Here is a 17,272-nt window from a genome sequence, read left to right on the forward strand (position 1 = left end):
CCATAGCTGGTCTAGGCTTGGGCACCATTGCAGCAACTAGCTAAGCCTCATCCGCGGGTAGTGCACCCAGAGTCTGATATACTGCAGCTGCGTGACCAGGAGCCTGAGCAGTAGGAGTCTGTGCTCCCCCTCCTACCTGTGATGTAGCTAGATCTGCTGGAAATAAACCAGCCCGAGTCATGGTGTCCATGAACCATATCATACGACCTATGACCTCCTGGAAACCCGGTGCTGTCATAAAATCCGCCAGGCTAGGCTCAGCTACGGGCACCTCGCCCTGCTCCTCAATGATAGCATCTCCCACAGGATCTACTGGTGGTGCTACTAGGACAACTCTGGGGCACCCTCATCCCCTACCTCGGGCCGGTGCCCTCCCTCGGCCTCTACCTTGGCCTCTAGCAATGGGGAGAGCAACTCCTCCCGGGTCTGAACATCAGCCGTGCGTGTCCTCACCATCTGTGAGAGAATAGAAGAGAGAAATTTAGTATACCAACCACTGCATGATAGGAAATTAATAAAGAGTAGTTTTCCTAACACCCTATAGCCTCTCGAAGATAAATACAGACGTCTCCGTACCGATCCACAAGACTCTATTAGGTTTGCCCATGACTTGTGAGACCTACGTGAACCTAGTGCTCTGATACCATGTTGTCACGACCCATTTTTATTATAGGTCATGATGGCGCCCAACACCATTGTCAGGCAAGCCAATGCAGAAATGTAAATAAGTGCTCACTTTTCTCTACCAAAAACAAGTACTACAATTTCTAAACTGGAAGTTAAACAAGTGATAATCAGTAATGTACCCAAAATAATTATACAGTTCCTAAAAGAATAGTCTACTAATGTGTGTGCCAAGACCTGGTGTCACAAGTTGTGGGCAACTAGCAGAATATACAAAAGAATAAATCTATCCTACTGTCCGAAATAGAATAGACAACAAAAATAAAGGGTGACTCCATCAAGTTGCAGAACGGCGCTGGAAGGGAGCAGCTCACCGTGGAAGTCTCGGACTATGATCAGGGATGCACACCGGATTGATAGCTAGATGTATCTGCATTAAATCCTGTATAATTAAGTATATAAGCATAGTATGAGTACATAAACAATATGTACTCAGTAAGTATCCTGTCTAATCTCGAAGAAGTAGAGACTAGAGGTCAACTTGATACTTACTAGGGTCAAATAATATAATAAAGTATTATTCTAAGCATGGAAGTCACAAGTAATTAACAGTTTGTAGCAAGAAGTAATAAGTCATCGCCTTAATAATATCACAGTTAGCCATTTACATTTCAAAACATTTAACAAAGCAAGTAATGAATAAGATTTCACATAGATATCATGCCCAAATTATGCCGAGGTAGACGGTCCGATCCAACAGAAAAGAAACTATGCACTGCCAGAGGGTCGAATGGTGCGAACCATAGATGTATCTATTTCTACCGAGGCGATCAGCCCGATCCACAAATATAGATTTTCATCAAGAAAATACATGAAGGCGCAATGTTCAGATAATACAAGTGTTCAACAAGTACATACGTTCACTTATGTTCATTCCAACTCTCTAGCATATCCTAAGTGATCACATTAGCAAGAAAATATATAGACATTCGCAAATATGGCATGATACGGGTCCTAAACTACCCGGACAATTAACATAATAGTAACTACGCACGGATTCTCGTCACCTAGTGCGTACGTAGCCCCAACATTTAGTGGAAAATTATTCAATTATTACACCTATAGGGACAATTTCCTCTTACAAGGTTAGAAAAGAGACTTACCTCGCTCAAAAGTGTACTTCCAATACCAAGAACGTGCTCAAACTCTCAATTTGGAGGAGAACGATCCAAAACTAATTAAACGAGGTAGGAACTAGTCAATACAAGTTCACAATATCGCATTCTAACTATTAAAGCAATTTTCCAACCTTAAACACAAGTTTCCTAAAATCCGACCTCGGGCCCACGTGCCCGGATTCCGAAATATTGTTCTTTATGACCTAAGGATCGATAATATATGATTTCTAATTCATTTCATAATAAATTTCGTGGTTACATCTAACTTTTATCAAAACCCTAGGTTTTGCTCTAACCCCATAATTTTTTCTTAATCTTTGTGTGTTAATCTACCCAAGACTCAAGTATTAAAGTAGAAATAGGTAGGATAAACTTACCTAAAGATGCTAGGTGAAAGTTCTCTCTCAAGAGCTCCAAAATCGCCCAATGGGTGAGTGAAAAATGGCCAAAATGGCTTAGAGCCCGTATTAAATGAAGTTCACTACTTCAGTAATTTCTGCATCTGCCTTCAGGGGACCGCATCTGCGATCCCGCTTCTGTGAGAGAAAGGCCGCATATGCGGAATTGGCCAAGCAAACTGGGACCGCTTCTGCGGTCTTGAAGCCGCTTCTGTGGCTTTGGCTTGGCCTGCCTTGGCCGCATCTGCGAGAGGACGACCGCTTCTGTGGTCTCGCACTTGCGGCTGACTGACCGCAGATGCGGTTATGACAGCAACCTGAAGCTTCAGCTCTTCCCAAATTTTCCAACTTCACTCGAGCCTTGTTCGATTGACACTCGGGGCTCCCGGGCCCCACCCGAACATACCGACAAGTTTGAAATAATGAAACGGACCCGCTCGAACCTTCGGAACGTCCGAAACAGCGCTAAATCTAAGAATCACCCCCTAAAACCAATTGAATCAAACTTATGAACTTCAAGTTCTCCAATTCACTTCTAACGCGCCGAAACGTGCTTATACTATTTGGATTGACACTGGGCAAGTCTTAAATGTTATATTGGACCTGTAACGGGCTACGAAACCAACATACGAGCCCGATACCAACGTGATCAATCATTATTTAGTTTCTTTAAATCCTTAGAATTTTAGTTTAACAATTTCTAATAAAAATTCATTACTCGGGCTAGGGACCTCGGAATTCAATTCCGGGCATACACCTATGTTCCCTATTTTTCTACGGACCATCCAGGACCGTCAAAATACAAATCCGAGTCCGTTTGCTAAAAAAGTTGACCAAAGTCAAACTTAGCCTTTTAAGAAAATCTTAAGGAGTCAAGTGAGCCTATTTCAACCCAAACTCTTCTAAATCCCGAACCAACCATCCTCGCAGGTTGTAAATTAGTTAAAACAAGCGCGAGAAGTTTTATTTAGGAGGATGGAGTTCTAAAAAGCAAAACGATCAGTCGGGTCGTTACAAGAAAGGGGAATGAATTCTCAAGACAACGAAATTTTTTAGCTTCAATTTCATTGACAAAACCTCTTTGAATTGAGAAATTTATCATTTACTAATTCCTTTTTATTGAAAATAGAAAATAACTGATATTACAAACTCTAGTGCCTCGACAAACTTTCTTTCAATCTAAGAAATTTCACACCCATTAAAGATCAAAATAGGAAGAAGTGAGCAAAAAAATAGAAACTCATAATAATGCACAAAAATAACATATTAACAAATCACCTTAAAAACAAATAAACAGTAAAATTACAACCACATATAACCTATTGCACTTATTTCTAGTTTGCAAAAATAGCATAGTCATGTATCAAAAGTAACAATGTTCTAGGCCAAAAAATAAATTAAAATTAGAAACAAAGAATCCAAAAGGAATTAACCTGTCGGTGGGGAGGTAGTCATTATATAGCATGCATTACCTATCGCATGACGGATACGGAATTATCGAAGAGGACTTTTAGGTGCCATATCTATGCTAGCGTTTGGCTATAGATCCCAAATTTATTTTGAAAAATATGATTTGGGTGAAGTTTGGTTTGAAGATGAAAATGTGTTTGAACATGTTTTTTCAGAACATATTTCACTTTTTATTTAAAAAAACATGAAACATTAACTTATACCCACAAGTTCTAAAAACTATAAAAAATACCCAACAGTACTAAACAAATAAACTTGCTATCTTGTATATACAGAACCTTCATCAATAACAATCATTATCATTATCACAAACCATATTCCTGAACAACGTGGACCTCTGGTGGTTGAACCATTAAACCCGTGCTTCCTCGCATCATCATGTAGGACATTTATGAGGATCGATGTTTCATCATCCGTCCATTTACCAGCAGCACCACCACGTGGTTTATCAATTGAACTACGTGGTTTATTCATTCTTTTACGTTTCTACAATACAACAATAATAGGACAACATATCACATGTCTAACTTCATTTTCTTAGTGCATAAAATCCAAAAGCATGTCTTAAACTATATGGAAGGCATACTAGCACAAGCAGAAGGATTAAAATTTAAAGTATGTTACCCTATTAACCGGTCGAGGTAGAGCCATAGAATTCTCGTCGGAAATCTCAAAACCAGCTTCAGGTATTATGGGCATTACAAAACTTTAAAAGCAAGGCCAAAACGTTAGCTGCATCAGCCGAATGATACAAAAAAATAAAGCATAAAGATGCTATACAAAAGGGAAAGAAATTGTTTTTTGAGTTGTGTCCACTTCCAAAAATCCAAATTGCATAACGACATAAGTATCTGGGCTGAAAAGAGTAACTTTTCCAGCCAACCCAAGACCCCAATTTCAACCAAACACAACCGAAAAAAAGAGACAGAGAGAAATCTATCATCATCACAAGCAAAGATTAATCAATGTAGGAGATGAGAGACTCCTGCATATACATGGGAGGGTTTACAAAATTGAAGAAAAACTCATACAAATCAAGCAAAACAAATCCGAAGAAAATTAAAACAAAACTAGCGAAACAAATCGAAGAAAATTTATACAAATCTGCAGAAAATTTAAATAAGTATTAGCATATTTTAGCAAATTACTTTCAAATTTCTTATTTGCGGTGGATTGCAAACGATTGGCACAAAGAATTTGCAGTGGAGTTCTCTTCTGTTTATAGAGGGCAAAGCAGATGCATGGGTTTAATGAGGGCAAAACAGATGCGTGAGTTTAATGAGAGGCAAGTGAGCATGATTTAGCTGTGCTTAATAAATGTGGGCTCTTTTATAAAATATAAAAGTTTGGGTTAATATTGAGAATTTTAAAAAAATATAACGGTCATATTTTGGCCCAAAATCAGCTTATTAGCTGATTTTGGGATTTGAAATATGGGATTTGCGTTTTGGCCAAAATGTGGGAAAATTTATGGCCAAACATGGGTTTTGAAAATAAATTTCAAATTTATTTTGGGAAAATGTATGGCCAAACGGGGCCTATATATTTGTTGTAAGCCTATAGCTAAATTACTGTAATATGATAAACAGTGTCACAATTGTAAAAATTTCACGGGGCGCCCTATTTGGTCGTCTCTATTTAACCTATACCCATTTTATTTTAAAAAGTTTTAACTTGTACCCACTTTTTAAACAACTCCAGCCCCCTTTCTCCTCCTCCCTCGTTTTCTTCTTCTTCTTCTTCTTCTTCTTCTTCTTCTTCTTCTTCTTCTTCTTCTTCTTCTTCTTCTTTAGTTCATGGGATGATTGCCATAAGTATGTTTATCAGATTATTTAAAAATAAATTATAAATAATTACGTAAGTTAGTAGACAATAATTTGTGAATATTTCCACATAATTATGTTCTTTTCACGTTTATTGTTTCCAAAATTTATGATTTTAGATACTGTTGACAATCTGATTATTTTATAGTAGTAATACACTATGAAAGAATAAGGTGATTATTTATCTAGTATGTTAGAAAGCTTTTTAAAAAACTTCAGCTTATATAGTGCTGAAGTTTTTACAAATGAACTAAATAACTTCAGCATCTTCTGGTGAAGTTTTTGAAAATGTTTTATGATAAAACTAATGAATCCAGGACAAAAAAAATTTCAGCTTATATAGTGCTAAAGTTTTTACAAATTGAACTAAATAACTTCAGCATCTTCTGCTGAAGTTTTTGAAAAAGCTTATCCAGGACAAAAAAAACTTTAGCTTATTTAGTGCTGAAATTTTTACAAATGAACTAAATAACTTCAGCATCTTCTGTTAAAATTTTTGAAAAACTTTATGACAAAACTAATGAATCCAGGACAAAAAAAACTTCAGCTATTTTAGTGCTGAAGTTTTTACAAATTGTCACGACCCTAAACCCGGACCCGGTCGTGATGATCTCGTGAAGACGTGAATAGCTAGTCATAAGATGAACGAGTGACAATATAATTTCTATTACTAATAAAGATATTAAAAGAGAAGAAGAGAAAAAAAGGTAAAGAGTATAACTAAATCTCTTAATTGAAGACACTAATAATGGATTGGGAGCCTTTTAAGGTGGAATGTATATATTTTGTAAACAAAACTTGTGTAGGTAGGGTAATTTAGTAAACATGAACATTTAGGGTAATAAAGTTTCCAATAATGTATAAGAATGAAGAAATCTCATATATAAACCTAAAACTACTAAAAAGTGTGGCCTTCAAATTTATGTGGCCTAAAGCCCATGCTTTACCTGCCTTGGAGTTCAGCCGCCTCTGAAACAAGTCAAGAGGATTACTGCTGGACCAGTGAAGACTTTGCTGCAATGGGCTTGAATATTCTTAAAGAGAGCGAGATATCCGCGCCTCAGCCTTAAAATATTTTATTTTCTTCATTTTTTTTTTCTAACTATAATTGTATTTTCACCAACACTAAGCTTTGTAGCACGTCAATGGCAATCCTTGGCGCAATTTTAACAGTATATGTCGAGTTTCAGCTTCTTTTTTTTTTCTTTCACAATTTGGAAATAATAATTAAGGGAACTAGATATACAACTAAAAACTCTAAGCCAGACGTCCACTTCCAATAGTCAGAATTTTTATAGCCCATCCTTTATTGCCTAAATCAGATATTTCAATTCGTTAAGAGTAGTTAATTAAAGCGATAACTGATCAGCTAAAACCGATAACTAATAAACCATACTGATAATTATAAATACTGAACCGAACCGTCAACAACATCCCTATTTAATTAGGAAGAGTAAGAATAATGTTCATGCTATTTCTTGAACTTTATAACCTGTATTGGTCAAAATTTGACCACCACGACTAGGTTGCCCGACACCTCGCCTCAGTAACTGAGTAGTGAAAGTCAATAGAACCCACTCCATTTCTCCTCTGTGTCATTCGACGAATCGAAAAGAGTAACGCCTAAAATCACGATCAGGACACATTAGTGACAAGAAAGCGTCGAGTCAAGCAAAGGGTAAAAAAGCCTCGACTATATATAGCCAAAGAAAGCTCTCAATTCAGGGGGGCTTCTCTATTCTCTCAAAGAAAAGGATGGCAAAAAGCTCCTTCCTTATATCTTCAAGAAAACGAGGAAATAACCTCGAGGAATATATGTAAATTTACTTCCTCATCAATTGATGAGAAAGATGATGCTGAATCTAAATAAGATCGATCATGCCTTTTTCGTCTCATATGTAATCATTATTGTTAACTTTTTGATCCGGAATTAATTATGTTTGACTAAGATTTACCCCTTCATCTTTAATTGATTTGTTCAAAAAGGTTTTGATATCTTTTGAGGCAAACAATTTGGCGCCGTTTGTGGGGATTTCTTAGTGAAAATTTCCTAGTTTCTCTCAGATCGAAACAAAGAAATACAATCACTCACCAAAAGGAGCGCGGAGGAAAAACCCAACCCACGCGAGACTCAAAAGCAGTGCAGAAGAGGAAGAAGAGCCAAGCAAGATCACCGGGCTCGGAAATCTTCGCCCCATCAACCATCAATATACTAAACAAAGCAAACGATGTTACCAACCTATATTCTCCCACCTGATCACCGGATAGGAGCGAAGGAAATCTCATCCTCACCTCCCAATCTTTGTCCGGGAAAGCACATAAGACCCGCGTGGACAAACGTACACTGGAACATCTCGACTGAAGGACAAAAATTGCTTCAACACAGCTGAAATACCTCCTGCCGGCAACATCTACGAGCTGGACGGCAGGAGTCAGACAAGAAAACCATGAGGCGTACATAGTACGAACCTTAACGAAACATCAACACCTCGCATTCACCAGCGTTATACCATCTGGTGCGCAATGCCAAATGGACTAGGACTCCTACGAAAGATGACCAACTCTCCAGAAACCGGGACGGACGATGGGCTGTTATTTCGTTAAGTTCGAAATAACACCCTATAAAGCTAAGAGACTTCGCCAAGAGAAGAAGAGTTCGACCTCGCTCGAACGACGACGAGCTGTTATTTCGATAAGTTCAAAATAACACCCTTTAAGACTAAGAGCCTTCGCCAAAAGAGAAGAAGAGTTCAACCTCGCTCGAACGACGACGGGTTGTTATTACGATAAGTTCGAAATAACATCCTTTAAGGCTAAGAGCCTTCGCCAAATGAAAAGAAGAGTTCGTCCTCGCTCAAACGACGACAGACTGTTATTTCGATAAGTTCGAAATAACACCCTTTAACGCTCAGAGCATTCGCGAAAAGAAGAAGAGTTCGACCTCGCTCGAACAACGACGGGTTGTTATTTCGATAAGTTTGAAATAACACCATTTAAGGCTAAGAGCCTCCGCCAAATGAAAAGAAGAGTTCGACCTCGCTCGAACGACGACAGGCTATTATTTCGATAAGTTCAAAATATCACCCTCTAAGGATAAGAGCCTCTGCCAAATGAAAAGAAGAGTTCGACCTTGCTCGAACGATGACAGGCTGTTATTTCGATTAGTTTGAAATAACACTCTTTAAGGCTAAGAACCTCCGACAAATGAAAAGAAGAGTTCGACCTTGCTCGAACGACGACGGGCTGTTATTTCGATAAGTTCGAAATAACACCCTTTAAGGCAAAGAGCCTTCGCCAAATGAAAAGAAGAGTTCGACCTTGCTCGAATGACGCGGGCTGTTATTTCGATAAGTTCGAAATAACACCCTTTAAGGCTAATAGCCTTCTCCAAAAGAGAAGAAGAGTTCGACCTCACTCGAACGAGGACGGGCTGTTATTTCGATAATTTCGAAATAAAACCCAGTAAGGCTAAGAGCATCCGCCAAATGAAAAGAAGATTTCGACTCGCTCGAACGACGACAGGCTGTTATTTTGATAAGTTCGAAATAACAACCTTTAAGGCTAAGAGCCTTCGCCAAAAGAAGAAGAGTTCGACCTCGCTCAAACGACGACGGGCTGTTATTTTGATAAGTTCAAATAACACCCTTTAAGGCTTAGAGCCTTCGCCAAAAGATAAGAAGAGTGCGACCTCACTTGAACGACGTTGGGCTGTTATTTCGATAAGTTCAAAATAATACCCTTTAAGGCTAAGAGCCTCCGCCAAATAAAAAGAAGAGTTCGACCTCGATCGAACGACGACGTGATGTTATTTTGAAAAGTTTGAAATAACACCCTATAAGGCTAAGAGCCTCCGCCAAAAGAAGAAGATTTCGAACTCGCTTGAAAAACGAGGAGCTATTATTTCGATAAGTACGAAATAACTCCCTTTAAGGTTAAGAGCCTTCGCCAAAAGAAGAAGAGTTCTACCTCGCTCAAACGACGACGAGCTATTATTTCGATAAGTTCATAATATCACCCATTAAGGCTAAGAGCCTTCGCCAAATGAAGAAGAGTTCGACCTCGCAAGAACGACGACGGGCTGTTATTCCGATTAGTTCGAAATAACACCCTTTAAGGTTAAGAGCCTTCGCCAAAAGAGAAGAAAAGTTTGACCTCGCTAGAATGACGACGGGAAGTTATTTTGATATGTTCTAAATTACACCCCTTAAGGCTAAGAGCCTCCACCAAATAAAAAGAAGAGTTCTACCTCGCTCGAACGACGACAGACTGTTATTTCGAGTTGTTCGAAATAACACCCTATATGGCTAAGAGCGTTCGCCAAAAGATGAAGAGTTTGACCTCGCTCGAACGATGACGGGCAGTTATTTCGATAAGTTTGGAATAACACCTTTTCAGGCTAAGAGCCTTCGCCAAAATAGAAGAAGAGTTCGACCTCGCTCGAACGATGACAGGCTGTTATTTTGATAAGTTCGAAATAACGCCCTTTAAGGCTAAGAGCCTTCACCAAAAGAGAAGAAGAGTTCGACCTCGCTCAAACGACGATAGGTTGTTATTTCGATAAGTTTGAAATAACACCCTTTAAGGCTAAGATCCTCCGCCAAAAGAAAAGAAGAGTTCGACCTCGCTCGAACTACGACAGGCTGTTATTTTAATAAGTTCGACATAACACCCTCTAAGGCTAAGAGCCTCCGCCAAATCAAAATAAGAGTTCAACCTCGCTTGAACGACGACGGGCTGTTATTTCGATAAGTTCGAAATAACACCCTTTAAGGCAAAGAGCCTTCGCCAAATGAAAAGAAGAGTTCGACCTTGCTCGAACGACGCGGGCTGTTATTTCGATAAGTTCGAAATAACACCCTTTAAGGCTAATAGCCACCGCCAAATTAAAAGAAGAGTTCTACCTCGTTCGAACGACGACGGGCTGTTTTTCGATAATTTCGAAATAACACAATTTAAGGCTAAGAGCCTCCGCCAAAAGAAGAAGAAGAGTTCGACCTCGCTCGAACGACGAAGAGCTATTATTTTGATAAGTTTGAAATAACCACCTTTAAGTCTAAGAGCCTCCACCAAATGAAAAGAAGATTTCGACCTCGCTCGAATGACGACGGGTTGTTATTTCGATAAGTTCAAAATAACACCCTTTAAAGCTAAGAGCCTCCTCCAAAAGAAGAATATTTCGACCCCGCTCGAATGACGAGGAGCTATTATTTCGTTTAGTTCGAAATAACACCCTTTAAGGCTAAGAGCCTTCGCCAAAAGAAGAAGAGTTCTACCTCGCTCAAACGACGACGGGCAGTTATTTCGATAAGTTCAAAATAAAATTCTTTAAGGCTAAGAGCCTTTGCCAAAAGAAGAAGAGATCGACCTCGCTCGAACGATGACGGGCTGTTATTCCGATAATTTCGAAATAACACCCTTTAAGGTTAAGAACCTTCACCAAGAGAGAAGAAGAGTTTGACCTCGCTCGAACGACGACGGGCAGTTATTTTGATAAGTTCGAAATAACACCCTTTAAGTCTAAGAGCCTCCGCCAAATGAAAAGAAGAGTTCGACCTCGCTCGAACGACGACGGGCTGTTATTTCAAGAAGTTTGAAATAACTCTCTTTAAGTCTAATAGCCTTCGCCAAACGAGAAGAAGAGTTCGACCTCGCTCGAACGATGATGGGCTGTTATTTCGATAAGTTCAAAATAACATCCTTTAAGGCTAAGAGCCTTCGCCAAAAGAGAAGAAGAGTTCGACCTCGCTCGAACGACGATGGGCTGTTATTTCGATAAGTTCGAAATAACACCCTTTAAGGCTAAGATCCTCTGCCAAATGAAAAGAAGAGTTCGACCTCGCTCGAACGATGACGTGCTGTTATTTTGATAAGTTTGAAATAACACCCTCTAAGGCTAAGAGCCTCCGCCAAATCAAAAGAAGAGTTCAACTTCGCTCGAACGACGATAGGCTGTTATTTTGATAAGTTCGAAATAACACCCTTTAACGCTAAGTGCCTCCACCAAATGAAAAGAAGAGTTCGACCTTGCTCGAACGACGACGGGCTGTTATTTTGATAAGTTCGAAATGACACCCTTTAAGGCTAAGAGACTCTGCCAAATGAAAAGAAGAGTTCGACCTTGCTTGAACGATGACGGGCTATTATTTCGATAAGTTTGAAATAACACCATTTTAGGCTAAGAGCCTCCACCAAAAGAAGAAGATTTTGACCTAGCTCGAACAACGAGGAGCTATTATTTTGATAGTTCGAAATAACACCCTTTAAGGCTAAGAGCCTTCGCCAAAAGAAGAAGAGTTCTACCTCGCTCAAACGATGACGAGCTATTATTTCGATATGTTCAAAATAACACCCTTTAAGGCTAAGAGACTCCGCCAAATGAAAAGAAGAGTTTGACCTTGCTTGAATGATGACGGGCTATTATTTTGATAAGTTTGAAATAACACCATTTTAGGCTAAGAGCCTCAGCCAAAAGAAGAAGATTTTGACCTAGCTCGAACGACGAACAACTATTATTTTGATAAGTTCGAAATAACACCCTTTAAGGCTTAGAGCCTTCGCCAAAAGAAGAAGAGTTCTACCTCGCTCAAACGATAACGAGCTGTTATTTCGATATGTTCAAAATAACACCCTTTAAGGCTAAGCGTTCGCCAAAAGAAAAAGAGTTCGACCTCGCTCGAACAACGATGGGTTATTATTCCGATAAGTTCGAAATAACACCCTTTAAGGTTAAGAGCCTTCGCCAAAAGAGAAGAAGAGTTTGACCTCGCTGGAATGACGTCGGGTTGTTATTTCGATAAGTAAGAAATAACACCCTTTAGGGCTAAGATCCCCCGCCAAAAAAAAAGAAGAGTTTGACCTCGCTCGAACGACGACGGGCTGTTATTTTAATAAGTTCGACATAACACCCTCTAAGGCTAAGAGTCTCCGCCAAATCAAAAGAAGAGTTCAACCTCAATCGAACGACGACAGGCTGTTATTTTGATAAGTTCAAAATAACACCCTTTAAGGCTAAGTGCCCCCAACAAATGAAAAGAAGAGCTTGACCTCGCTCGAACGACGACGAGCTGTTACTTCGATAAGTTCGAAATGACACCCTTTAAAGCTAAGAGCCTCCGCCAAATTAAAAGAAGAGTTCGACCTCGCTCGAACGACGACAGGTTGTTATTTTGATAAGTTCGAAATAACACCCTTTAATGCTAAATGCCTCCACCAAATGAAAAGAAGAGTTCGACCTTGCTCGAACGACGACAGGCTGTTATTTTGATAAGTTCGAAATGACACCCTTTAAGGCTAAGAGACTCCGCTAAATGAAAAGAAGAGTTTGACCTTGCTTGAATGATGACGGGCTATTATTTTGATAAGTTTGAAATAACACCATTTTAGGCTAAGAGCCTCAGCCAAAAGAAGAAGATTTTGACCTAGCTCGAACGACGAACAACTATTATTTTGATAAGTTCGAAATAACACCCTTTAAGGCTTAGAGCCTTCGCCAAAAGAAGAAGAGTTCTACCTCGCTCAAACGATAACGAGCTGTTATTTCGATATGTTCAAAATAACACCCTTTAAGGCTAAGCGTTCGCCAAAAGAAAAAGAGTTCGACCTCGCTCGAACAACGATGGGTTATTATTCCGATAAGTTCGAAATAACACCCTTTAAGGTTAAGAGCCTTCGCCAAAAGAGAAGAAGAGTTTGACCTCGCTGGAATGACGTCGGGTTGTTATTTCGATAAGTAAGAAATAACACCCTTTATGGCTAAGATCCCCCGCCAAAAAAAAAGAAGAGTTTGACCTCGCTCGAACGACGACGGGCTGTTATTTTAATAAGTTCGACATAACACCCTCTAAGGCTAAGAGTCTCCGCCAAATCAAAAGAAGAGTTCAACCTCAATCGAACGACGACAGGCTGTTATTTTGATAAGTTCAAAATAACACCCTTTAAGGCTAAGTGCCTCCACCAAATGAAAAGAAGAGTTCGACCTTGCTCGAACGACGACGGGCTGTTATTTTAATAAGTTCGACATAACACCCTCTAAGGCTAAGAGCCTCCGCCAAATTAAAAGAAGAGTTCAACTTCAATCGAACGACGACAGGCTGTTATTTTGATAAGTTCGAAATAACACCTTTTAAGGCTAAGAAGTGCCTCCACCAAATGAAAAGAAGAGTTTGACCTTGCTCGAACGACAACGAGCTGTTACTTTGATAAGTTCGATATGACACCCTTTAAAGCTAAGAGCCTTCGCCAAATTAAAAGAAGAGTTCGACCACGCTCGAACAACGACGGGCTGTTATTTTAATAAGTTTGACATAACACACTCTTAGGCTAAGAGCCTCTGCCAAATAAAAAGAAGAGTTCAACCTCAATCGAACGACGACAGGCTGTTATTTTAATAAGTTCGAAATAACACCCTTTAAGGCTAAGTGCCTCCACCAAATGAAAAGAAGAGTTCGACCTCGCTCGAACGACGACGAGCTGTTACTTTGATAAGTTCGAAATGACACCCTTTAAAGCTAAGAGCCTCCGCCAAATTAAAAGAAGAGTTCGACCTCGCTCGAACGACGACAGACTGTTATTTTGATAAGTTCGAAATAACACCCTTTAACGCTAAGTGCCTCCACCAAATGAAAAGAAGAGTTCGACCTTGCTCGTACGACGACAAGCTGTTATTTTGATAAGTTCAAAATAACACCCTTTAACGCTAAGTGCCTCTACCAAATGAAAAGAAGAGTTCGACCTTGCTCGAACGACGATGGGCTATTATTTTAATAAGTTCGACATAACACCCTCTAAGGCTAAGAGCCTCCACCAAATCAAAAGAAGAATTCAACCTCAATCGAACGACGATAGGCTGTTATTTTGATAAGTTCGAAATAACACCTTTTAAGGCTAAGAAGTGCCTCCACCAAATGAAAAGAAGAGTTTGACCTCGCTCAAATGATGACGAGCTGTTATTTCGATATGTTTAAAATAACACCCTTTGAGGCTAAGCCTTCGCCAAAATAAGAAGAGTTCGACCTCGCTCGAATGACGACGGGCTATTATTCCGATAAGTTCGAAATAATACTCTTTAAGGTTATGAGCCCTCGCCAAAATAGAAGAAGAGTTTGACCTCCCTCGAACGATGACGGGCAGTTATTTTGATAAGTTCGAATTAACACCCTTTAAGGCTAAGAGCCTCTGCTAAATGAAAGGAAGAGTTTGACCTCGCTCGAACGACGACGGGTTGTTATTTCGATAAGTTAGAAATAACATCCTTTAAGGCTAAGATCCTCCGCCAAAAGAAAAGAAGAGTTTGACCTCAGTCGAACGACGACGGGCTATTATTTTAATAAGTTCGACATAACACCCTCTAAGGCTAAGAGCCTCCGCCAAATAAAAAGAAGAGTTCAACCTCAATCGAACGACGACAGGCTATTATTTTGGTAAATTCGAAATAACACCCTTTAAGGATAAGAGCCTTCGCCAAAAGAGAAGAAGTGTTTGACCTCGCTCGAACGACGACGAGCAGTTATTTTGATAAGTTCGAAATAACACCCCTTAAGGCTAAGAGCCTCCGCCAAATGAAAAAAAGAGTTCGACCACGCTCGAACGACGACGGGCTATCATTTCGATAAGTTCGAAATAACACCCTATATGGCTAAGAGCCTTCTCCAAAAGATGAAGAGTTTGACCTCACTCAAACGACGACGGGCAGTTATTTTGATAAGTTTGAAATAACACCCTTTAAGGCTAAGAGCCTTCGCCAAAAGAGAAGAAGAGTTCGACCTCGCTCGAACGATGACGAGCTGTTATTTTGATAAGTTCGAAATAACACCCTTTAAGGCTAAGAGCCTTCACCAAAAGAGAAGAAGAGTTCGACCTCGCTCGAACGACGACGGGTTGTTATTTCGATAAGTTCGAAATAACACCCTTTAAGGCTAAGATCCTCCGCCAAAAGAAAAGAAGAGTTCTACCTCGCTCGAACGATGACGGACTGTTATTTTAATAAGTTCGACATACCACCCTCTAAGGCTAAGAGCCTCCGCCAAATTAAAAAAATAGTTCAACCTCGCTCGAACGACGATAGGCTGTTATTTTGATAAGTTCGAAATAACACCCTTTAAGGATAAGTGCCTCCACCAAATGAAAAGAAGAGTTCGAATTCGCTCGAATGATGACGAGCTGTTATTTTGATAAGTTTGAAATAACACCCTTTAATGCTAAGAGCCACCGCCAAACTAAAAGAAGAGTTCGACCTCGCTCGAACGACGACGGGCTATTTTTCGATAAGTTCGAAATAACACCATTTAAGGCTAAGAGCCTCCGCCAATAGAATAAGAAGAGTTCTACCTCGCTCGAACGACGAAGAGCTATTATTTCGATAAGTTCGAAATAACACCCTTTAAGGCTAAGAGCCTTCGCCAAAAGAAGAAGACTTCTACCTCGCTCCAACGAGGACGGGCTGTTATTTCTATAAGTTCAAAATAACACCCTTTAAGGCTAAGAGCCTCTACCAAATGAAAAGAAGATTTCGACCTCGCTCGAACGACGTCGGGTTTTTATTTCAATAAGTTCGAAATAACACCCTTTAAGGTTAAGAGCCTCCGCCAAAAGAAGAAGATTTCGACCTCGCTCGAACGATGAGGAGCTATTATTTCGATTAGTTCGAAATAACACCCTGTAAGGCTAAGAGCCTTCGCCAAAAGAACAAGAGTTCTACCTCGCTCAAACAACGACGGGCTATTATTTCGATAAGTTTAAAATAACATTATTTAAGGCTAAGTGCCTTTGCCAAAAGAAGAAGAGTTTGACCTCGCTCGAACGTCGACGGGCTGTTATTCCGATAAGTTCGAAATAACACCCTGTGAGGTTAAGAGCCTTCGCCAAAAGAGAATAAGAGTTTGACCTCGCTCGAACGACGACGTGCAGTTATTTTGATAAGTTCGAAATAACACCCTTTAAGTCTAAGAGCCTCCGCTAAATGAAAAGAAGAGTTCGACCTCGCTCGAACAGCGACGGGCTGTTATTTCGATAAGTTCGAAATAACACCCTTTAAGTCTAATAGCCTTCGTCCAACGAGAAGAAGAGTTCGACCTCGCTCGAACGATGACGGGCTGTTATTTCGATAAGTTCGAAATAACACCCTTTAAGGCTAACAGCCTTCGCCAAAAGAGAAGAAGAGTTCGACTCGCTCAAACGACGACGGGCTGTTATTTCGATAAGTTTCAAATAACACCCTTTAATGCTAAGATCCTCCGCCAAATGAAAAGAAGATTTCGACCTTGCTCGAACGACGACGGGCTGTTATTTCGCTAAGTTCGAAATAACACCCTTTAAGACTAAGTGCCTTCGCCAAAAGATGAAGAGTTCGACCTCGCTCGAACGATGATGGGCAGTTATTTCGATAAGTTCGAAATAACACCCTTTAAGGCTAAGATCCTCCACCAAAAGAAAAGAAGAGGTCAACCTCGCTCGAACGACGACGGGCTGTTATTTTAATAAGTTCGACATAACACCCTATAAGGCTAAGAGCCTCCGCCAAATCAAAAGTAGAGTTCAACCTCGCTAGAACGACGACGGGATGTTATTTTGATAAGTTCAAAATAACACCCTTTAAGGCCTTGCCTCCGCCAAAAGAAGAAGATTTCGACCTCGCTCGAACGACGAGGAGCTATTATTTCGATAAGTTCGAAGTAACACCCTTTAAGGCTAAGTGCCTTCACCAAAAGAAGAAGAGTTTTACCTCGCTCAAACGATGACAGGCTGTTATTTTAAAAACTTCAAAATAACATTCTTTTAAGCT

At 39.9% G+C, this 17,272-nt stretch overlaps 1 long non-coding RNA gene across 1 annotated transcript; it reads right to left on the reverse strand.

Annotated features, from left to right (window-relative positions):
• Nucleotides 1–3,880: 3,880 nt before the first annotated feature.
• LOC104210931 (uncharacterized) lies at nucleotides 3,881–4,658 on the reverse strand. Its single transcript, XR_011402087.1, has 2 exons — nucleotides 4,295–4,658; nucleotides 3,881–4,156 (listed from the first exon to the last, which is right to left on the reverse strand). It is a non-coding gene; the product is annotated as an uncharacterized lncRNA (long non-coding RNA).
• Nucleotides 4,659–17,272: the final 12,614 nt, after the last annotated feature.

Source organism: Nicotiana sylvestris, chromosome 9 (assembly GCF_000393655.2).
Source record: "Nicotiana sylvestris chromosome 9, ASM39365v2, whole genome shotgun sequence".
NCBI lineage: Eukaryota > Viridiplantae > Streptophyta > Magnoliopsida > Solanales > Solanaceae > Nicotiana > Nicotiana sylvestris.